Raw genomic sequence first — 8,534 nt, 5'->3', positions numbered from 1 at the left:
TACCATGAAAATAAAAAAGTGCTATATAAATAAATTATTGTTTAGTATTTTTGTACTACAAGGTCAAATATTGTCAGTGAGAAAAAGCCCAGTGTTCAATTTAGATGAAGTGAGATGATAATTAGTAGTCGGTGGTTATATACTGCCACCGTGTGGTGGTTTAAGGGAAGGTGACTTACCAGCTGTAGGCACGTGAGTCAGTGATGTAAATGGATTTTGTTGTTTGTCCACTTTTTATACAAAGGACTTAGTTGTATACATTGTTGTACTGCACTATTGGGGGGATGCTTTCTTCATCTTCAGGCAGCTGCACACAAACACAAAGCTGAACCCAACATAATGCAGCCTAACACTTAATTTCACCTATGAAATTTCATCTTTTATATTGACTGTGTGAGGAGATTTGGGTGACATCATAATACACATTAAGTAATATGAGGTTATTTGACACACTACAGCAGACACAATGAAAAGTGTTTTTTTTTTTTTTTTTTTTTAATCACGTAGGGTTCATAGATAGATAGATAGATAGATAGATAGATAGATAGATAGATAGATAGATGGTCTTGGGAGAGCTCTTTGCTTTTACCGATCATGAGATGCTTCTTGTGTGACACCTTGGTAAAGAAAAGCCTTTTTTATAGACCATCAATTTACTAACCCAGCTGGTATTAATCTGCACTGATAGGAGGTATAATTACTTTCTAACTACTTACGGATTTCAGCTGGTTCCTTGCCTTACCTTGCCTTGGAGAACTGCTTTTTCTTAACGTGTTCAATACTTTTTTCCTGTGTCATTCCTCTTTATTACACATAACTTAATTTATGGACTTTAATGTTTGGATTTCTTTATATCTGCGGTTTTCTTGAGTTAATACAAAAGTCCAGTGAAAATTTCTTGTGAATAACCTCATTGGAAATATATTTACTGAAAAAAATGTTGACACGTTCAATACTTATTTCCCCCTCAGTAGATAGATTTACCTTTACAGAAAATGGGGTTTTTAGACATTCACATGTTACGTTTCACACATTTGTTACATTTAATGCATGTTTTTTTCCTATTGCCAGTTATGATTTTAACATATGATTTATTTTCACATGTAGGTCACACACTTTCATTTTACAGTTGAGATTTTAACCAATGAGTAATTCCTTTTCACAAGTGATCACATATTGTTCACATAATGTCTCATGTGTTCACTTGAATTCACTGTGCAGTATCAGGGCATAACGTTGATATACACATTCACACATTTTTCATATGTGATCACATTATTCATATAATCATATGTTGAAAGACTTAGAACCATGTGCAAAATGGATGTTTAAAGGTAGATACATAGAATAGTCACATGGTTAACGTGTGAAGTTGTGGTTTTTAGACATTTCATATCTTCACATATATTTATGTTCACATATTTCACATGAAGTGAATGTGTTATACTGTCATGTGTAATTTTTACACATGATTCATAATTTTTCACATGGAATCTTTTCCGACTTGGAATCATTTTTCAGTTGTGAGTTTCTCACAAGTAATTCCTTTTCACATGTTATCGTATATTGTTCATATATGATGTCTCATGCTTTTGCTTGTATGTACTGTGCAATTTCAGTGCATAACGTGTTAAAATACATGTGGCATGCACATAATCATATGTAGAAAACATTCTGATGACTTGAAATGCATATGATTTGCATATGACCTGGCAAAATCTGAGCTTCTCGTCATCCCAGCCTGTCCCTCAATCAACCACAACCTCATTGTACAGCTCAGCTCAACTACACTCAAGCCAACCAGGATGGCCAGGAACCTTGGGGTGATTCTTGATGACAGCTTGACCTTTACAGACCACATCTCAACAACTGCACGGTCCTGTAGGTTCATCCTGTACAACATCAAGAAAATCAGACCCTACCTCACCGAACAGGCTACACAGATACTAGTCCAGGCTCTCGTTATCTCTAAACTGGACTACTGCAACGCACTACTCTCGGGCCTCCCAGCCAGCTCCATCAATCCCCTTCAGATGATTCAGAATGCTGCAGCAGGCCTCGTCTTCAACCAGCCCAAGAGAACCCATGTCACACCCCTCTTCATCTCCCTCCATTGGCTTCCTCTAGCCGCCCGCATAAAATTCAAGGCCTTGATGCTCACCTACAAGACCTTGTCTGGAACAGCACCGCCCTACCTCAACACTCTCCTGAAGGCATACGTTCCCTCACGCAATCTGCGATCGATTAGCGACCGATGCTTAGTAGTTCCTACTCAGCGTGGCTCAAGGTCCCTTTCCAGAACCTTCAAACTAACTGTTCCTCAGTGGTGGAATGAACTTCCAACCTCAATTCGGACCGCAGAATCTCTCACCATCTTCAAAAAACAGCTAAAGACCCACCTCTTCCGTGAACACCTAACCAACTCATAAAAATAAATAAATAAATTTTTAAAAAATTGCACTTCCACCTCTACTCTGCGCAGTTTGCTTCTTCTGGAACTCAATTAATGGATCTTGAATGGTAGCACTACTTGTATTGTTCTCTGCTTGATATATCACTTTGCTTGTATTTTCTCATTTGTAAGTCGCTTTGGATAAAAGCGTCTGCTAAATGAATAAATGTAAATGTAAATGATTTTTCTGTAAAGATTACTGACAGATCTGTATATCAGCTGTGTCCAACAGCGCCACCCGGTGGTGCAATAATTGTTTTGGGGTTTTTTGGTGGGGTTTTTTTTTAGTATTGATGTCTCACTCACCTTCCAGTATGCTTCATCAAAGCAGTTGTCTACTTAGAGAAGCAGGTTTTGAAATAGAATCTTATTGCCTATGCAAGTTACAGTGAGTTGCACACAGTGCTCCTCTTCCAAGTCCCATGATAACAGCCACACACAGACCGGGTGCCTGATGGGCTCCCTGGGTTCCCACTATTCTTTTTGCAAATTCTCTCATAAAACCAATGGTTTGAATTAATCTGGTAAAAGAAAAGAACTGTGTTTAGACAGCTGACAAGTATTCATCTTTTATGTTTAAAGTTATAGAAGCATTAATAATTAAGTGATGCAAAGCACTTTTGAAAATAACAAATCTCACTGGCAGTAATAGCTGTAATGGTGCCTATAACTCCTCCAAGGATGCCTAGCATGGTGTGTCAACTGTGAACTCCACAAGTGTCCTGGATCTTTAAGTGCTTCTCAAGGAAAGGCTGTGTGAACAGATATGCAATGTTCATTATGCAAGGGGCTCAAATGCACTTTTCTTTGTACCACTCACAGTAACACAACATAGCCAAAGGTAGAGAGGACTCCTTAGCAGAAACCAGCAATGAGTGAACCATAGGGCGTGCTCATAAAATCAGCTGATGGGCCCATGGCCACACTTCCAACCAGAGTGACAAAAAAAGATGTATTACATACAGTTGACATTCAACTTGATAATAGCAAACACCATATACACTATATGGCCAAAGTATGTGGACACAAAAAGACCACAACTAGATGTGCTTGTTGAACATCTCTTTCCACACCAACATCAGCAAACCATGTTTTTGTGGACAGGGGATTGTTATGATGGAATATTTTTGAGCTAGGCTTATTAGTTTCAGTGAAGGGAAATCGTAATGCTACAGCATGCAAAGACATTCTATACATCTGTATGCTTCCAACTTTGTGGCAACAGTTTGGGTAAGAAGCACTCATTGACACTATTCATTCACTATTCATTGACACTACTTTACCCAAAGACAATTTTTCCAAAATATTTAAATGGTTTATATATTATATTTTGTTGTTATTGTTGTTGTTGTTGATAACAGCTCTTAACATATAGATAGATATATTAGAAACATAGAAAGCGGAGCGTGTTAGGTCACTTGGCTACAATACTGGTCCTCCCTTCCTACACTGTATAATGATTGGTTGTCTATGAATGTAAGGTTAAAAAAAAAAAAAGTTTTATGTATTAGTGTGTCACGTATCAAGAAACTCTGGACTCCACTTCCCATCAGCCACTGCACTGCTCTAGTTGTCACATGACCACCTGCACCTGATTCACATTTTGGTTAATGAGCACTCATGTGTATATATAGTCCTGGTCTGCACTGTGTGCTTGTCTTTCGTTGTCTTAGACTGCTGTGTTCCATGTTTCTTGATCTTGTTAGTTTATGTTTCAGTGTTTTGTTTCATGCCACAGTGTTTTGTCAAGTTGTCTTAGTGTCTTTGTTTCTTAGTACGTTGTTTCAATAAATGTTATTATCTGCACCTGCTTCTGGCTCAACCTCGAATTGTGACAGAACGAAAGACCTATAATCAGAAGCAGCAGATCGCCAGGATGGATAACTGGGGCGTCAGGATGCCACCAATGTTAGTGGAGTACTTTGCCACGTTACGCCAACAGTCGGAAGATTACCAAGCTGCGCTACGAAAGCAGCAGGTCGCCAGGAATTACCTGGGCTTCAACTTACCGCCTATGTTCATGAAGGACTATGCCATGCCACGCCAACAGGAGGAGGAGTCCAGGTACAAGGGGGAGTTTGTGGTCGGGGCTAATACTATCTCCCACCCTCCCTCCCCTATTATGGCTCTCGTTCAGCCTACCCACTCTGCTGAGTACGTCGCTCAGTCCGCCTGTTCAGCTGAGGACGTCGCTCTGCCTTCACGTTCCGCCGTGGACGTCGCTCTGCCTTCCTGCTCCGCCGAGGACGTCGCTCCGCTTTCATGCCCCGCCGAGGACGTCGCTCGGCCTCCCTGCTCGGCTGAGGACGTCGCTCGGCCTCCCTGCTCGGCTGAGGTCGTCGCTCGGCCTCCCTGCTCGGCTGAGGTCGTCGCTCGGCCTCCCTGCTCGGCTGAGGTCGTCGCTCGGCCTCCCTGCTCGGCTGAGGTCGTCGCTCGGCCCCCCTGCTCGGCTGAGGTCGTCGCTCCTTTTCTTTGCTTCTCTCAGTATGTCGCTCCCCCTTCCTGTTCCACAGAGGATATCGTTCCCCCCTGGGGCTCCGCGGAGAGCATCGTTCCCCCCTCGGGCCTCGCGGAGAACCTCGCTCCCCCCTTGAGTCTCGTGGAGAACGTCGCCCCCCTCTCCTGTCCCGTGGAGGACGTTGCCCCGTGTTCATGCTCTGCCGAGGACGTCGCCCCGTTTTCATGCTCTGCCGAGGAAGTATCTCAGCCTCCCTGTGCCGTTGTGGAAGCCGCCCGGCCTCCTGGTTTTGCTGGGGACATGTTTTGCAGGGGGCCAGGACCACCCGATGGAGGACGTATAATTTTGGGCACTCCGGGAGTAGCGCCCTTGGGGGAGGGTTCTGTCACGTATCAAGAAACTCTGGACTCCACTTCCCATCAGCCACTGCACTGCTCTAGTTGTCACATGACCACCTGCACCTGATTCACGTTTTGGTTAATGAGCACTCGTGTATATGTAGTCCTGGTCTGCACTGTGTGCTTGTCTTTCATTGTCTTAGACAGCTGTGTTCCATGTTTCTTGATCTTGTTAGTTTATGTTTCAGTGTTTTGTTTCATGCCACAGTGTTTTGTCAAGTTGTCTTAGTGTCTTTTGTTTCTTAGTACGTTGTTTCAATAAATGTTATTGTCTGCACCTGCTTCTGGCTCAACCTCGAATTGTGACAGTGTCCATGTAAATATTTTATTTCTTTGCTTTAAAAGCTGAGTATCTATCAAACTATCACCAGCTGGTACACATACTGTATAATGTTAATCAAATAGGCATTAGCAAATTAAGCTATGTAGCTATGTTAACTTTCTAGACGAGTTCTAGCCAGTAAGCTGACCCAGACGTAGTGAGAAGCTGTCCAGTACAAATTTATGAATTACATATAGGTACACAGTCACAGTGCATTATGGACTCAGAAAATTCTTAAATCATCACTAGAACAAAAAATGCGTTATTAATATGTATTAAGAATATAATACACATATCTATGGTTTAAGCATTCACAAACTCCTAATTTAACTTGCCTAATTCAGTTAATCAATCCTTCAGGAAAAACATTCAATCCATTTGAAAAAACAAATTGGTAATCAGTTGGTTGTATATTTCTTTTTGTATGTTGCATGTTCTGCAACATAAATTTTGGGCTTTAGCATAGAAGGCTTGGCATTGGAATGCTAATTATTTGTCTGCCACATTTGTCTGTCATAATCCTATTTAAGGCTAGGAAAATTACCATGTCTAACTTGTTCAACTTGGCAGAAAGGTTGAAAATAGGTGGTTTGGATGTTGGCTGCTAGGGCCAAATAGGTAGAGCAATAGCAGAGCTGAAATTTGGCCAGAGGAAGAATGTACTTGGGACAAAGAATTTAAATTATTTAATGATGTTTAATTCTTTTATTGTTTAATTGCTGTTTAAATACATATTTCATTATCATTTTCAGTGTTTAAAGTTAGATTTCGTATCTCTTTTCTGATTGTCTTTGTACTATGTTATTTGGAGAGAAAAAAATCACCCCAGATCTCAACCTGAACTAAAGTTTAGATAGTTGGTTGGTCTACCTTAACTCACCAATCATAGCAAAGACATCAGTGTGGTATGTGGAGGCTTGAAGGCATTTGCTCTGATGCAAATTCGGTTGATAGAGCACCCACAATATTGCCAGGCCATAATATACTTCAAATGTGTTGATCATAGAGCCACCTGCATCTCTGGCCTGTAACAATCAGATAATCATGATTACTAGCATTACTAGAATAGATATGATCAAATGTGACAAATATGATCAAACAGACCATGATTTCAACTCTTGTACAGTACATATATTATGCTCAGTCCAGTTCTATAATTGGCAACCAGTGACACCTATAGGTAGAAGATTGAGGATAATTTACACTTCCACTGCATATAAGGTGTTTCCAAACAGAGTTAACACCATCAGCTGTACAGGACTGATTTTGCCCAATAAACTCCATACACGATCTGGCACCCCACCACACAGTAGTCAGCACTGATGAAACTGAAAATAAAAAAACAACACTGACTACAGACCAGAGTGCTACTGTGCTTTAACTTGCCAGTTTGTTCAGTAGAACCAGTTTATCTAGAGCACTTTGGCCAGCTTCTCTGGCACTGATCTGGCAATGAAAATGAAACTTGGAGAATATATGGAATTTGCCTCACCTAAGCAGGGCACACACACCAAAGACAGCAATAAGGAAATTGAAGCCTGCTCTGCCAAAGCTGTAGTGCTTCAAAAAGGCCATGAGGTAGCCAGAACAAACAAAGATCATAACATACACATCTTGGAAAGCTGTCCGACAAAAAGGTGGTGCATGAGAGGAATTGTTGTGTAATTGGTGTCTGGGGGGGAAAAAAAAAGTTCAAAATTGATAACCAAAGCGAGGGCACCTTTCTGTTAGGAGGTTGTGTTTCCAGCTGCTGATTGAAGAGGTATTTATAGTGGACGGGTCAGAAGTGTGTCACAGCTGGCTAATAAGAACATGCCAAAACTCATCTAAAAGCAGCTACAGTCCCTAATGACAAGTCATATTACAAAGAAATATATAGGCTGCATATGATGCTTCTAAATTGTAAACTAGTTCTTTCTGTTATTTTGGGTGACAAACTAGTATCGTTCATAATATAATTTCGGACTGGTCATGGAACCCAAGGTGTATAAATTAGTATATACAATTAATATCAAGTGCAAAGAGTCACATACTAAACTTAAACACCATATTTATTGTTTTAATTTACTTGCAGCTAACTGCTTTTCCAAAGTGAAACAAAACCTTACTCAAGCCAAGCTAACTAATGTAGCTAGCAAGCGCACATTATTTCAATTAAACTTGCCCATGTTATAAAGAACAAATACAGTAGCCTAAGCACACATATGTGTATGCTTATCACAGCCACTTTATAAACTGGGTAAACAAATAGAAGCTAAATAAAATGTTCCATGATCTCCCTGATTAACACTAAAGGCAGATTCAGACTCGGACATGTTGCGTAAAGATCTTATACAATTCCATTTTATTTTATTTTATTTTATTTTTCACTCATGCATGTGAGTGAAGTGTAAACTCAAATAGAAATGCATTGAAATCACAAAAACACAATTTTTATACACTGTGCACTTTATTTAAAATCATAATCTACAAAGATGTCATCTTAAGGCATCTTTGATCTCAGGTATGAGAAAGAAAGGCAGAGTATATCGTGGAGAGAACCAGTAGTGCAAGAAGTGAAGAAGAGTCAGTTTTAGCAGACTCACAGGAACAGGAGACAAGTATGTACTTCGAGGAATGTACTTCATGTAATGTGTAAACTCCTACATGTAAATCATGTATATCTTATTTCAGTGGGAGGGATGGCTTCATTTTGAAGTAAGCTTAGACCATTTTTAAATGAAAAACTCCCATATGACTGTCAGGGTAATGAGTCAGAGATGGATAAAATGCCATATCACAGCAAACCAGTGATTACATTTCCCATCCTGCACTGCAGCCTACAAACATGGCCGCCATGGACTACAACTCCCAGAACACTCACATTCATTCTAATCACACACACCTGTTACCAATTCACAGCAC

At 40.4% G+C, this 8,534-nt stretch overlaps 2 pseudogenes; both read right to left on the bottom strand.

Moving 5' to 3' along the window:
* Positions 1-247: 247 nt before the first annotated feature.
* LOC128613316 (ammonium transporter Rh type C 2-like) lies at positions 248-4,479 on the bottom strand (annotated as a pseudogene).
* Positions 4,480-5,750: 1,271 nt separating this feature from the next.
* Positions 5,751-7,307, bottom strand: LOC128613315 (ammonium transporter Rh type C-like; annotated as a pseudogene).
* Positions 7,308-8,534: the final 1,227 nt, after the last annotated feature.

This window comes from Ictalurus furcatus, chromosome 10, assembly GCF_023375685.1.
Source record: "Ictalurus furcatus strain D&B chromosome 10, Billie_1.0, whole genome shotgun sequence".
NCBI classification, from domain to species: domain Eukaryota; kingdom Metazoa; phylum Chordata; class Actinopteri; order Siluriformes; family Ictaluridae; genus Ictalurus; species Ictalurus furcatus.
The sequence above is the reverse complement of the archived record's forward strand: the minus strand, read 5'-3'. Positions and strand labels throughout refer to the sequence as shown.